Source organism: Vidua macroura, chromosome 5 (assembly GCF_024509145.1).
Source record: "Vidua macroura isolate BioBank_ID:100142 chromosome 5, ASM2450914v1, whole genome shotgun sequence".
Lineage (NCBI taxonomy): Eukaryota > Metazoa > Chordata > Aves > Passeriformes > Viduidae > Vidua > Vidua macroura.
The window spans coordinates 40,914,745-40,930,843 of record NC_071575.1 but is presented as its reverse complement, the minus strand read 5'-3'; the positions used below and the strand labels follow the sequence as shown (position 1 = coordinate 40,930,843).

The 16,099-nt window shown below is 41.0% G+C and overlaps 1 protein-coding gene across 1 annotated transcript in view; it reads left to right on the top strand.

The window, feature by feature from the left end:
- The window catches only part of RASSF3 (Ras association domain family member 3), a 90,794-nt gene that overhangs the window by 15,239 nt on the left and 59,456 nt on the right, over window positions 1-16,099 (top strand). The gene's annotated exons all lie outside the window — the stretch shown is intronic.

The following is a 16,099-nucleotide window of genomic DNA, read 5'->3' as shown; positions in this document are numbered from 1 at the left end:
TATTTGAGCATCAAAAAACCCCTTCATTAATGTGTGTCTGGTCTAAACTTAGAATGTTATTGTTTTAACTGAAAAGTGTTATTCAAAACATAATTAGTGAAAACAAATTGGTATATGCATATCCACAGTGGTCAATTTAACCCTTTTACTATCTTTAGGACCTGTATTGAAGAAATGTCCTTATTGGGGGAAAGGGTTAAAACCCAAACAATCCCAGTCCCAGCTAATATTGGTAATGCTTATTTTATTCACTGTAAGAATTTATGTTGTTCACTGTAAGAATCAAGAGAGATCCATAGAACAGCCTACCCTGACTTTCATTATCCACAGAACTTCCAAGCAACAGGCTGTGCCATGCTACAAGCGACCAGCTGTTAAATTTGTGCCCACCCAAAATACTTGTGTTTCCAAGAAGTCTCTTCTTCCCTTCCTTCTGCCCCACCATAAGATGCAAAAATGCATAAAACTAATGTTCTGACACACACCAGTTGTACACCCTGTGTCACTTTTCCTACCCAAGGGATATCATGTTAGCAGATTTATGGGATGGGTTGTTTGGGTCTGGGTTGGGTTTTTATTCCAATAACGTTGTACAGAATAAACATTTTTAATTTAAGTTAAGCATATTTTGGTATCTTACCAATAGTTATGCTAAGGTATTAAAAGACAATTTCGTATGGCAAGAAACTAGAATTCTTGGGTATTTTTTCTTGTGGTATAGTCCATAATATATAGTGGAGGCAGTATAAATGCCCTCACAAGCTGCCCAATTATGTACATGAAAGATTGCTCCAAAAATATATCAACACACTACAGCAGATACCCCTTGTAGACAGCAACTTTTGCTTTAAATTTTTCTTTCCTGAAATCAGTCTGGTCTAAGGAATCAAACAGATGCCACTTGTCTTCAAAGTCATTATTGTCTTCCTACTTTAATTTACCAGTTGTGGGCTATGCAGTCACAGGTGATTGCAGCCATAGCCCTATTTAAAGGCAGATACTAAGCAATACTAAGGAGGGCAAGGGAATCCTCCTCAAGGATTGCAAAAATTTATTCTGAGTCAGCCCTGAAGCCCAGCAACACAATCATTAACTAAAGATGATGCACTGCCATTTCAGTGAAATTGTCTGAGGACACACAAAGCAAAACAAGCTTAACTTGGTGGCAAAAGCAGCAAGAAATATTAGCGCATAGTTGAGATAAAACCCAGTGCTTGCATTCCTCGGTGATGATAACTTACTCTCCTGTGAATCAACCGACGATGTATTTTCTCAGAGGATTCCAAATCCAAAAATAGTGCAGCTCTTTTCCTTTCCAGGTTCCTGTTAAGCAAAATTCTTATAGCATATACAGAAGGCCTAAAATCCACCTGGGAAACATTTGTGATGGACAAAGTTAGACTTTAGTCCATTCAGTCCTTGCCATAGACAAGTCAGACAGATTCCAGGAAGCATTTTTATAATTTTATTTTTTTAGCAGGAAAAAAAAAATGGAACTTGCCACAGACTTAAATCAAAACCAACTTTTATGAAATGATAATTCTACCAAAAAGTAAAAAAATCCAGATAAGTAAAAACAATATTTGGTGACACAAAGATGTGTAAAGAATTCTAGTGACTAGAGTGATTGTTCAGGATAGTCCTAGAACAGGCTGCCCAGGGAAGGGGTGAAGTCACCATCTGTGGAAGTGTTTAAAAAATGAGAAGATGTGGCACTTCACAGTATGGTTTAGTGGCATCAGTAGTATTTGGTTAAAGGTTGGACTTGATGATCTTGGAAGACTTTTCCAACCTTAATGATTCTATGATTCTAAAATTTCTGAGCTCCCTTATTGAGCTTGGTGTGTGTCCTCCAGGTCATCACTGATTTTTCTCTGCAAATGCAACATTTTCTTTTGTAGAAGCTCCAACCACCACCCAACTGTCCAGCCACCCAAACTGTGACTGAGGACATAGTGTGAGCTCCATGTGTCTTGCTGTTGGGAAGACTGAAGGGGAATAACTTAGATGCTGAGAGGCAGAGTAGCAGAAATGGAGAGGAGGAAGTACATGGCAATACAGGTTTTGGAAGTGTGGGTAACTGTCAGCAAGAAAATACAATGGGAGCAGGGAGAGAAGGGCAATAAAAATAATTTTTACTCAAAAAGACACATACAGTTCACCTGCAAGAGATCTAAAAAAGAGCAAGTGCTGTCCTGGGTGTGAATACTGAGCAAGGAAACTGTTTCTTGCTCTTTGAGCCTTACAGTACTTAGGGGAGCCAAATTTCATATGCATTTTTTTTGTATGCAACAAGATCGCATCAAAGAAGTACTGTTTTTTCCTACTGATTTCCTTCCTCTTGGAAGAAGTCACATTTTGGCTGCTTGCAGTGGGTGACAGTTGTTGCAAATCTCTTTCCTCACTAGCTGTTTGTGTCAGTGTGTGCCTGACAACTGATACATGAAAGCTGAGGATTCAAATGCTATTTTCAGCATCCATCATCCGCTGATTTTGAGGCAGCAACCATTTACATGCAGAAAACCTGGAATGTTTCCTGTTGGGTCATTTTCTTTACGCACGGCTGTCCCACATGCACAGTGCTACAGATTGAGCTACCACAGGAATCTGCAAGGTTTGAATTCGCTCCTTCCTCTGCTACTGACCTGCTCAGACCACTTTATCTTTCTAGGACTTATCTACTTCTCTTGTAGGTAAAAAAGGAATTAGAATTTTTAAAAATAATTTTAATATCTCTCAAGGGGAACAGTGTTGCAAAAGCTGGCATTAGGTTATTAGTTAATTAAACACAACTCCCAGCTCAGCTGCCTTCTCAAAATTACTATTTCCTTCCATGCTAAAATTTCCTGGACGTTACCAGCCTTAAAGTTGATTTTTAACTTTCTGTTTAAAGTTTGAACCTGCATCTCATGTATGAAATTGAATAGGTATTTAGTATAAGATTGTGAAGGAAAAAAGACAATGGGAAAAAGAGTGAACCTACCTATCTTCTTTACAAAATCATCATTGCATTCTTATTCTGTGGATGGTGTCTAGTCTGCAGGGTTTTGCTTAGATGCAGGACTGTGCTTTTGAAGCAAATCTTCCAATTGTCTTCACTTCCCTTGTTTTGGTTGATGTCAGGGAGTAGTCATAGGACAAAAATCAGGTGAAAACTAAGCTGCTTCCTGAAGCCTGTGAGAAGAGGCACTCCAGGAGCCAACCTAACACACTCAGTCAATTGGATCAAAGCAGAGATTTTCTGAAGTAAACATGAAGGGTTTATATTGAAGACTTTGGATTCTCAGCACCACTTGCTGTCTTTTACAGAGCTGTGTGTTGCACTACATAATTTGCTAAAATAGGCATTAGATTCTTGGCACAGAACTTTCCCCAGTGATGTATGATTTTGCTTTATCTATATTGTGACTTTGAAAATCACATGGCATGCAAAAACAGTTAATTTTGCATGAGCTATGCTAGTCAAATCCAGAGCTGAAAAGATCACACATGTATTTGGGAATGTCTCACCCCTACAGTGAATATCAATTTAAATTGTGAAGGGATTTTGCAGGAATATTCAAACCTTTTAGTGTTTATGGAGAGGGATGACTTGCTAACAGACCATAGTCCTGGGCTTTGTGCCTTTCCTTCCTGGGATGTTCTATTTTGGAGTGCATTTTTTTTTAAGACACTAAAGCACTAGTTTAAAGTCATTATATTGGCACTCTTGTGCTGGTACAGGTTAGATCTTTTCTTGTAAAGAGTCATGGCACTGCTGTATTTGCATAAGCTCCTTCAAACACGGAGAATATTACTTTGTGATGATAGTAGACAATGCTTTGCACTCTAACTCTCTGTGACCTAACACCATTTCAGATTGGTCAGGCAGTCTGAATGTATCTCCTGCTTGATACAGGTGATATAAACTGTCCTTCATTCTGCTGCAGTGACCTAGTGATGCCCTGAGTGCAGCAGAGCTTGGCACCCAGCTGTAGTTCCTGGTCCTGAATGCTTGTTCATGCCTATACACTTTTCCATGTTCCCCTTGCTCTTCCACTCCCACTGACACCAGGACTGCTGGTTTTGGACAATGCTTTTTCAAAATGGGTCAGGAAATATTGTAGCTTCTTAACCTTTGTCCTTGCAAAGCCCAATCAGCTCTTCAGTTCTCAACACAGCCTGTGAACAGTGCTGTCAGCACAACAGGGACTGGGTGTTATGATGTGACTGGAACACCTTAAACTCCAAATAACCTTGAACAAATGTCAGATTGAGACACAGTTTGAGAATCTAGGTTTAAGATTTCCCTTATGGGAAAGAGGAATTTTCAGCCCACAGAAGCAATCTGAATTCTGTTTGTATGCCATTATGTTTTTTAAACTTAAAAAAAAAAAAAACAAAACCCACACATTTTGATCAGCAAATCTGTCTTTAAACTTTTTTTTCTTAAATTTGGCTTGTTGGGGGTTTCTTTCCATTTTAAGTACTTGGTCAATATTCAGGCCCACCTTTCAAACAGAAAGGTAATAAGCTCACTGCTTAAAGCACACATTACTGAAACATAGAGAAGGTCAATTATCAGTTGTTTAGCAATCAGATCAATGTAGTCAAACACCTCTGATTTTCTAGTTCCATTGAAGTAGCAGACAAGGCTTCAAATTAGAGGAAAATGCTGCTATTAGACAAGGGGAACATTTAAAATGTGCTTTTGATTTTTTGTGCAGTTAGGTGTTTTCATATTCAAGAGGTTTGTATTGTCTTCCTAGAAGATATGTTTCCCTAAAATGTAGCCAGCCTCAACCTGCCATTTTGTCAGCTGTCATTGTAAGATCAATGTTTTTTCCACTATTTATTTCTAATACACATATTTTTTCACAACCCTTTCCACTGCTGTCAGTGTTGTGCGAGGTGTAGGATGTAAAACACCTACTGTATCTTTTTTTTGTGCCACTTTTCTTCCTAATTCAAAGTTATTAATATCTTCCCAGTATCTCAGCAGGCTCAGCAGAGCATAGATGGTAACATTGCTAATTTAATACAGGTAATAGAGGCTTGCAGGTCCTGTATGTTCCAGGTTGTTCTCAGGTATTCAAACAGCATTGCTGAATGATGCTGGAGAAAAAGTTCAAGGAGAACTGATCTTCTAAAATGTTAAGTTCTGTGTGGAGCCTGAGGGTTGGGCTTGTGATGATTGGCAGCAGAGGGATCAGAGAACATTTCTGTCTTACCTTCAGGGTAGATTTTTCAACATGCAGATCAAGACAGCAACCACTAGGACAGTTGGTTTTGATGTGGCATATGAAGGCAAATGGATGTTGCATCAAAACTTGTGTGCTTGAATTTTGTGGGTTTATGTTGTAGAGTAGATTGTACGTGGAAGCTGCACAATTGCTGGGTGATAGATCACTGATCATGATAATGTCCTGAGTGCCTTACTGAACCCTCAAAACGTGCAAAGAAAATGAGCACTGGTAGGGAAATTGTTAAATGGTGTGTAAATGCTGGGCCACGTAAATCTCTGTCTCAGTGAAGTTCTAACACTGATTTTTCTCAGAAGTCCATATGCTGTAGATGACAGATGGAGCTGAACTTTGCCTTTCAGTTAGAGACAGGCTGGCAAACAGAGTGACAGTGGCTTTCATTCTACCCTTCATAGCCTGATTATGTTTTTCATATCCATTAAACACCTCAGTCTAAATAGAATTACCAGTAGCCATGTCAGGTTTGTCCTAACCTATTAATCCACAGGGGTAAAGGGGTGACTTGCTGTCAAGTATAACAAGGGGCTGAAGAGATATTTAATATCAGACATTTTCTAGTGCACTTACTCAAGAGACTGACTTTATCTTGCATTTGAATATTCAGGAAGGTAGCTGGGCTTGTGATATGATGCATAGTACTTAATTTATCCCATATAGACCTGCCCTGAGCAAATAACGAGATGGCAGTGAGAACCGATTAGAAAAGAAAGTCAGAACTGTTGGGAAACCCATGTTCTCAAATACTCTTCCAGCTTCACATTATCTGTTGTTTTTGTTTTTTATTTTTAATAGAGTTTCAGCCTTTTTGTTTGACTTATGGCATTAGCAGCTGTTGGAAATATACACAGAAGAGATTGCTGCTGCCTTTTGACTCAGTGCAGGAAGGGCATGATGCAAAAGCTTCCCTGGTGGGGAAGGAAGGTGGGGAGTGGTTTTTGATTATTTTTAATGATAACATTGCTGGGTGAAGATAGGAAAATATTTATTCCCAGTCTTTGATCTAAGTAGCATGCCAACTAACAGTAACAAAGACAGCTGTTAGGAAATCAGGTAGACAACAGAGCCCTATGTTGTTCTGTTTGTTTTTCTTACAGAAATGAAAAGTCTTGTTTCCCAGAGCACAGGAATCAAATGACAGCAGGTAGCATTTTTTCATACTGATTCAGGGCTTCCTCTAACTGGTGACACTGCCTAAAAGCTGCCCTCCAGACTCTTCCTCAGTGCAGAGGAGCTCACTTGTTCTCGGCAGCTCAGTTTCTCCTCAGCTATGCATCTGTGCTGCACTCTGTGTTTCCCTTCTTCAAGGGATCTCATTCTACAGTGAAGTTCCATTCTTGTGTATGTTGTCCCATATCAGTGTGCTCCACAGGAACTGGGGATAAGAACTTAAACCTTCTCCATTTACTCTGCAAATAGTGTATATAGTTGTGTAAAAATTCAGTGATGTAGTGTTAATGCTTCAATATTCTTACTGGGAAAGGGGAAAATGTCACCAGTTGTATGCACGACAACGAAGTCTTACTAGTTAAACTTCTGGAGAGTAGTCTTCTTGTTCCTACCCAAAGCATGAAGAAGTAGCAGGCTGCCTCAGATCAAAACATGCTGGGTTCTCTTAGCACTTGCAGGAGATTTCAAGCAATAGCTAGTTTGTCATGTTCCCTCCTCCCTTTTTATTTCAGCTATAGTAAGCCTCCATTCCTGCAGCATAGGTCCACTGCAGATTCAGCATCTCTGCTTCCCAAGACCTTATGATACTTTACTGCCAAGTGAAAAAAGCTGCCTGGATACAAAAGGCTGTTGTATAGTTTCTTGGGTACACAGAGGCGCACATACAAAATGTATACTCCTACAAGCTTTTCAGATCTGGTTTGTTCTACAAATAATACACTGATGATCAGTTGTCATTGGTTTTTTGTTGGGTTGGTTTGTTGGTTTGTTGGTTTGTTGTTTTTTTTTTTTTTTTTTTTTTTTTTTTTGGTTTTTTTTGTTTTTTTTTTTTTTTTCTGAATGCTTATTTCACAAATTATGTAACAAACCTTTCAAAAAATTAGATAAAGTCCCGTTACAATTTCTTTCAAGATACACACCTTACATTGTGGTTGTGACATTCCAATTGGGATTTTTGATCCAACAGTAGTTTTGCATGTTGATCACCTTTCATCTATGACCTTCATATTACTTATGACTTGTGCCTTGATTCCTAATCAAGAGGCCCCTCCTATGGATGAATTTTGGATCAGCTCCTGGCCCAGATGATGCTGGAGCCATGATGCTTGGACACTGGACAGTTTCCTGAGAAGATAAACCTGGCTGGTCTCTGCATGCCTACCCTATTTGGATAACCCCTAGAGAAAAATGGAAAAATTACCTCCCTTTTGCATTTGAGAAGAAAACTTCCATCATGGGATCCCAAGAGATATTCAGACACATGTATTTCAATTAGTGAACCCATGGAAAGCTGCACATGCCTGTTCCAAGTATTTTGCCTACTGATGTGTTGCAGTAAGATGGGTAACTGGATACGATTACTTGACTTGCCTAAATCATACCCTATACTTCTCCATCTTTTTCTCTGCTGATGCTTGCAAGTGTGTATTGTAGCCATGGTAAATGCCCTTTTAAGGCTTTGTCTTATCTGACAGAGTGTTTGTTTACAGGAAGATAAATACCATCATTGATTATTTTGCTTTACAATCATAGGTGAGAACAAAGCAGTGATGATGGTTACCATGGGGCAGCAGGATGAGGTCAGTACCATGCATCCTGCCTGGGGCTGACCTCACTTAGTTGACTTCAGGATAAAAATTACGTTGTCTTAACTTCACCAGGCTTTTCTATCAAAATTTCTCACCAGAAAATTCAGCAGCATTATTCTCTGGGGCAGGAAGACCAGTGTATCACAAGGCTGAACATTACTTTTATATTTCCCAGTACTCCTGAACTTTGGTTTAAAGAAACACTGCTTTCCAGTGTTTTTCTGTTTTCCATTTGCATTGTTCTCTTCCCTTGACCTTCCTTTTGCCATCCTGAGTAATATTTTCCTTTACAATAACTTTGAGGAGAGATTTCCTTATCTGCATATATGACTAATCAGTAAGGTCTTATGATTATTATAAAGCAGTTTGTTGGAGGTGAGAATTAGAGCATGAAACAGGGACTGAGGAAGCCAGATTTCCAGTCCTTGCTCTACTAATGACTGATTAGATATGGCCTTCAGCAAGACAATTTGGCCTTGGTTTTCAGATGTGCTGATTTAATTTTTAGTCTTTTGCCTCCAGCTTTCTTTTCTTCATTGTTTTGTGGGGAGGGAGTTGTCCATGGCATGCAAACCTGCTATTTCGTTTTACCTAAAAATATGTCTCAGTTTGGGCAGTCAGAAGTAGAAGTTGGTTTTAGAAATGGTTGTGAGTAGTGTTCCTTACCTATCACCACAATGAGGATGAACTCTTTCTTGCAAAATGTTATGAGTGAATGAATGGCACAGAGTTAGGAGTTCTGAGAACTTGATTGTTTCTTCTTTATTCTTTATCTGTAACTTCTATGAATATCCCTGAATTTGTTAAAGAATCCATCATTTGGGGAAGGAAAGCAAGGTTGATTTCTTTAAGCTGAGGATTACAGATGAAGGTAAATTCAGAGTTAACTCAGTATGAGGGAGTAGAAGGAATAAAATCTCTGGTACTTGCATTTGTGAACTATGATTTTACTGAGTTCTTCATATTATTTTCCCCACAATCAGCAGATATAACTAAAGACAGGAACAATATATTGGAGTGAATGAAGAAGAAAAAAGTGTTTTGAAAATACCTAGGATCCACACTTTCAGTTGTCATTTGGCAGCTGCTGTCTGTCTGAGAAGTGTCCTTAACATGACCCTTTGTGGGTAGGTCAGGAGTCCTCTCCTTTGGCTGAACCATCTTTCTGAGATCACATGCTCCATCTCCCAGCAGGAACGTGCCAAGCTGTGCTGGGCTGCACAGCTCCCACAACTTGCCCTGCCTTAACCCACATCCCAGGCTGCTGGGCTTCACCCCTTTGCTGCCAGGTCCTTCCACGCAGTGTAGGAGCAGCCTGTCGGATGTGTACATCCCCCATGTGGGGCCAGAGAGAGGACCCCTGCCAGGGAAAGAGAGAGACAGAAAACGGACAAGAGGGGCTGACATGAGCCATCTGGATTTTTTATTCTTGTATCCCTCTGTGTCCCATCAAGCTGTCTAGACCTCCCAGAGCAGTCCCACTCTTGGGGATTCTTGAGAATCATGGCATTAGGCTAGACAGTGAAAAAGGAGATGTAGGGTCTAGCAGAGTCAGTAGAGTTTTGCTGCAACAGATCCAGTTTCACTAACACTTGGTAAACATCCATTCTCTTTTTTTCTTTAAAGTATCCTCAGCTTGCAGTTTTGAGCCTTCTTTGGACTGAGATTGCCTGATGGGGAGTCAGAACCTGTCCCTGAGCAATGGGGCCTCTGATATGAGGGAAATATGTGTGCCTCAATCCCACCCACCCTCAGGCTATCTGAATTTTAAGATGAGTTGGCCATAGTCCAACTGCTGGCAGCATTTCATAGACAAGTCCTCTAGACTGTGCTAAAGCGCTGTGCGTAAGAGCAGTCTTATTTTACACTCTTCTCCACACTTTCGTTTCTTATAAGTCACCTGTGTGTTTTGGCATCCATTAAAAAGGAAAAAAATCTGGCAGTTCTGCTGTAGTCAGATTTGGCAGTCTCACTGGTTACTTCCAGTAATTATCTCCATGTCACAGATATGCTCTTGGTGCCAGTTTTAGGAAAACCTTCCACCTTTTTGATGTTAAGGAAATGGATTCTTTAGGAAGTTGTTTTTGTCTGAGAACAATCCCTTCTTTACAAATGCTCTCACTGTGATCTTTCACAAAAGGCTGCATTTAAAATTTGAAATACGCTGATGTGCAAATAATTTCAATAGCTGACCTGCAGAATCTGTTGGCAGGGCTGCGAGAGGCAGTTTGCTCTGATTCCAGCTGCCTGCTTAATTTTGGCAGCTGCACGCTTTCTGGCCCAGATGCCTGCAGTCTCTTGTCCAAGTTAGGAGCTAGACAAACTCTATTCACTGTCCTGTAAGTGCACCTCAGCTTATCATCTACATGAAGAATTAGACCTAAAGCTTGGGCTGCCTTTTGCCTCCCAAAGATATTTTAAATGGACACAGGAAAGCTGGATCAAGGATGTACAGTGGTGGATGTGGCTGCCGGAGGCTCGCCGAGGAGGGGGGCGATCGCTGCCTTACCTTGTAAGGGTATCTGCGCGGCCACAGAGCGGTGGCAAGCACTGCCAGCCATCCTGAGCAATTGCAGGAGGCCTTTGAAAGCAGCCAAGCACACAGGGGCAGGCTGTGAGCACACAGGCTCTGAAATAGCAGATACCAAAGCAGATGTTAAGGCCACACCGAGGACCACTGAGTGCAGCGTGGCAGTGTTATGGGAGGAGATTGCTTCCAGGATACAGATGTGAAATTATTAGGTATGGCTTGCATTGTTGGTGTGCCTCTCTGTTTTAAATCCTCACACCTCTGCCACAAAAATATTTTTCAAAGTTTTGCAGACATTTTGTAAGTTAATTTGAAAACAGGTCTTTGAAACAAAGAGTTTTTAGAAAGACTTTCAGACGCAAAGAAAATGAAGGTAGATACCCTAATGCATACAACACAGAGCATGAGCTCTTTAGCATTGTTCTGCTGCTATCATGAGTGATGTTTCTGACATGTTTTGAGGTCTGCATATAAGGCTGCAAGTTCACTTACCACTTAGTGACTTTGAGGTCCAACCCATCTTTCAATTACCCTGTGTCTCTGCTAATGTGGTCACATGTCAGAGGAGGGGAGGAGCGCCCACAGTGTTCAGTTACCTGCACATATGGACATACATCTGTACATCTGTTGAGCCACATGAACATAACCTCTCTTTGACAAAACGTTGCTGCGGTTTGCTCTCCAGGTCTGGCACTCCCGACACTGAGTGCAGGCATGAAGATGCAGTGCTGCCCCGTGATTATGTGGGGGTCTTGCACTGCTCCTGTGGGACAAGAGGTAGGGGGTGAATGATGGAGACAGTGTATTGCTGATGAGAATAAGCACTGACCAGCAGAACTCAAGGACAAGGTGTGAGGAACAAAGAATGTCCTTTTTAAAACAAAAGTCATGCAGTGTTCATGCCAGATGCAGATTTTTCACAGTTGGCATTGGTGGCATTGCCTTTGTAATGGCAGCTACCCAGACAGATCTGGGATCCAGTTGGTAAACAGCATAAATGGAAGTGCTTGTGGCTCATGCAGTCTGGTGCTTTGTGCCCTGGTGTACTTTGTGTTCCTCTCCTACGTGGAGCTTTCCAAGCTCTGACTAGTGACATCTTACTTTGGTATTGCTATGGTAGTCCCCTGCTGCCCCAGTACCCAGCTTGTTTTCCTCTTGGAAAGCTCCGTATTGCCTGGAGGGATGACTCAGCTGATGAGGCAGCTGTTCTACTGTGGCAGATTTCAGCCTGGTGCTACTAAGGAGAAAAAAAAAAAAAAAAAAAAAAATTTGTTCCAGTTTATCCTAACCATCTAAGCCCTAAATTGAGGTGGTTCAGCAGCTGCCTCAGGAACAGCTGAGCTGCCTGTGCAGAAGGAACATAAACTTCTCAGAGAGAGGCAGCTCAGATTGATAGTTAAGGGCAGAAATAACTACTTGTGTCATACTTCAGTCTCTAGGTGCACAGGTTGTGTGGCATGTCTCAATATAGCAAAGGAAATTGGAGTTGTGGCAGATGTCTTTGTGAACCTGTAACAGAGCATTTCTATGTCAGTGACAGAAAAGAGAACACGATGAAACATGTTCAAATGTTGTAGGAAAAAACTATATTTAGCTGCTCTAAAAATTGCTAAGCATCAGACATGAGGGAAATGGTTGTGGCAACCTATGCTCTTCCAGTTTCACCTGTTGCAGTGTTCCTTAAGTCTAGATATATCTATAAAATAAGTTACATAGCAGTGAAAACTTTCCCAGAAGAGGTGTAAACAAACTAAATTCACTTGCCGAAACAGCTATTACTGAACTATGAATTGACCTTGTGCTGTGTCGATTCGCTGTAATGCAAACCATCTGCATGCTGAAACAATTAAAGCCTTCACATCTCCTAGGAGTTTCCTTCCTCCGATTATAACTTATGTGCTGTGGTAGAAGCACAGAGGTAAACAGCTAGTTAGAGTGGCCCTCTGTGTCTGTGTGTCTGTGTAATTTTGTGGTGTAGCACATACAAAACCATTTCATTTGAAGTGGCAGCCATCTTTCAAGTAGAAAATATAGCATATGCTTGGTACCAAATGCTGGAGCCATAGCTTGTAAGACAGCCCGAGTTAGGCACATCTGCTTTGCTCCTCTGCTTCCCTTCCCCCAACTTCTTCTTAGGATGTACCAAGTTTTTATGAAGCGCAGGTCATGCTGGAGAGGCATCGCGTAAATACAGCCTGCTCCTGTGTAAGGCCCCTCTGCATGTGCTAAACTGAAACCCCTGCCTTCTGTAAGAACAGTACCTAAGTGCCCTGAGTCTGGGCTGTGTCTGAAGTGAAAGCTTTGGATAGCAATTACACATGATTTTATAAAAATTTTATTTAATTTACAACTACTTTAGTTTCCAGAAGTTCAGAGTTTACACTCTTTAAAGCCATAAAAAAATCAATCTACAGGCATGGCATTAGAGTTTGGATATTGCTGTGGTGGGAAGATACCAGAGATGTTGCTTCTGTAAGACTGCTGTACAATTTGCTGTGTCCCACAACTGGCAAAGTTTCATATTCAAATCTCTGCACTATAAAACCTCTTTTTAACACGTTCTTCCACCATTTATGTCCATCCAGGTGACAACAGCACTAAAACCTCAGATCCTTCCTCTTCAGATCACAGGAAAGAGTAACCATGGAAGCTCAGTAAAATAAGAAAATAAATTTATTTTGTAGGGATAGGGGTTTTTTTCCTGGAAAAAAGTTTTAGACACTCATTTTTAGAAAACATTCATTTAGATTAACATTCTGGACAATGTAAACATAAGCCATGTAAACATAAGACTGTAAAATTAAAATAATTAAATATTTTTTTTAAAGTTAAGTTTGAAAAGTAATGAATAGTTGCAGCACCAGCTGTTTCTGAGCCAGCCATGATTGTCTCTGTGGGCAAAGGCTTCCATCCTAGGGAGTGACCTCTGGCATCTGGCCAGGTCCCATAAAGCACCTCAGGTCCACATTTCTCAGAGCAAGCTGTGTCCTACACGCCTGTATGTGTGGACTGTGGATATGGCATGCATGTTTTATTCATTCAAAGTTTCTGGAGGGGGGGCTGAGTAAGTGACACTGGCTGGGATAGTGTAAGAGGATGGTGAAATACAGAAAAAGACTGGGGAGCTCCACACTGCCATGATGATGTGATTTCTGGTGCTAACTACCCTTGGAAGAACCTCTGGGGTTTGTTTTGAAGGAAATGTATTGATTTGCAGTAAAAGAGGGCCCACAAATGAACTAACATGTGAAATAAGATTTTCAGAACACGAGACCTTGGGGCTGAGATTGGAAAGGGAATTATTTGGCAGTGTTAGCTCAAGTCCTCTAAATTCTAGGTCATGTACATGTTATGTAAAAAAGACTACCTATAGCAAATAGACAAAAGTATATAAATTGCTAGATTTATAGTTTCCTCTGTGACCTGAGTACTGACCCATGTCTAAACTCTGCTGCAGGCCAGAGAAGTAATGAGGGTCTTGGTCATGCCCTGCATGAAGAGTTTGCAGGAATAAGTTAAGCTTGAGGCAGTCAGTCATGAAACAGGCATTTCCCACCTTACAAGTACATGCCTTTGAGACCCAAATATATCTCCTTTGTGTTTATTTTTTATAACATCACAGGGGTTTTGTTAATAAAACAGATAAAAATAAGTAATGTCAACTTCCCTGCATCAGCCCAGGGCTCAGGCTCTGACCTCCTCACGCACTGCAGGGCCAGACGTGGCAGGCTGGGGGGCCACAAATGGCTTCTTTCCCTCGGGGTGGGAGTGGTGCTCCTACTGCATTTAAGTGCATATATTGCTTTTTTCTCCTCTGGTCACCTCTTTTTTTTCCCCCAAAGTGCTGACTGATTGATAAAATATAGTCAGAGGAGAGCAAGAGCTGTACTGAACTAGGATGCCTCTGGCAAGGCTACAGCCCCATGTGATCTGCAGCTCTGCTGGACTTCTCATTGATGTAAAGCATCCACTTCCTCCCTTTCTCTTCCCTCCATATGTTAAATCTCCTAAACTGAGGATTTGCAAAGCTGTGTGCACATCATTCCATAACTTTGAAAGAAAATAGAAGCACCATATTTTCCTTTTGTTTTCTCTTTTCTAATTCTTCAATATCTTCTCAGCCCTGATACATATGCTTTCCTTAGCTGCCTTTTCACATAGATTACTTTTTTCATTATTTTAATTTCTAAGTTTTCAGTATTTTTTTTCTATAAATCTTCCTTCAAAATTAGAAACTTACATCTCAGCTTTCCTAAACATGTGCTCTTTTCCCACCCAGAAATCTCCATAGACATATATTTTGGAATTTTGTGGAATTCTAGTGAGGAAAACTTACTTCTATTCTAAAATATTGCCTTTTTAATTGGGTTTTACTTTGCTGACTTGCCTCTTTCTCACTTTCAACTTTTTCCACTTCCTGCTCTCCTGTCTCTTCTTCAAACTGTCTTACTTTTTTCTCCCCCTGCAGGCTCTCTCAGTGAGGAAAAGCAAGATAGCAAAGATGGGAATCAGAAAGGTCCTGGGCCAGTGAATGGGACACAGACCAAATACATGAAAGGAGTTAGTAAGATTTAGCTAAGAGAAAGCTTGATTGAATTTTCAGTGGTGGTCACATCCTGATGAAAATGTGAAAAACGTTGATCTTGCACAGCACTGCAGAAGTAGAGAGGCCAAAGCCCAATTACCTTGCATTGGCACCTGGCAGCTCCTCCCATGGTCTGCTGGGCTTGCGAGCTGGGGAGGGAGCTGGCAGGCAGAGCAGGCAAGCGGGGCTGCCCTGCTGCAGCCCCCAGCATTTCAGCGGGCTGGGCTGGCTCCACAGGCACAGGGCACTGCACTTCAAGGAGATGTTTTTCAAATTTTTCCAGCTAAGGGTGGACTGGATGGATTAGGCAGGCATTTCAGCAAACAAGTTGTCAGATCTATTGTCCTGTCAAACAGCACTGTTTTTCTGGGATGGTTGTCTTCATGGACTGCTGTTGAGATGATTTAGTAGAAAGTCCTAAACTTGTGTGAGCAGCTTCTAGGGAATTTCTATGATCTACTGCGGTCAGACTTATTAAGCAGAGCAAAATGTCATCTCATACACAGTATGACAAGACAATTTCTAGTTCTTTGTCTGGAAAATGACAATTGGGATGTGATTCCCAGACCAGAAGGCCCCTTCCCCCACCAATTCACCAGTTTGAGGACAGATGCTGGGAATCAGATTGCAGCTACAGTGCATTAGGGCTCACATTTTCCTGGTATCCACAAAGCATGCTGAGCTTCCACAGTTGTGGTTTCTATACTTAAAACAGAAGGTCCTAGTTAATTTTACAGCCCCGAGTATTTTTATATACTGTTAGCAATTAGGAACTGAATTAAAAGTAGGAGAATGTCTGTTTTCTGTACACTTTGTTATAGAATATTTCCTTGAGATTATATTCTCTCGTGTAGTAGTTCTACTGCTTACCCTGGCAGGGCGTGGGTGCTTGCAGAGAATTGGATGACAGCACTCCCAGGCCTCTGAGCTTCCCTTATGCCAACCTTGGCTTATACTTATGTCTGACTATTCACATCAATGGGAC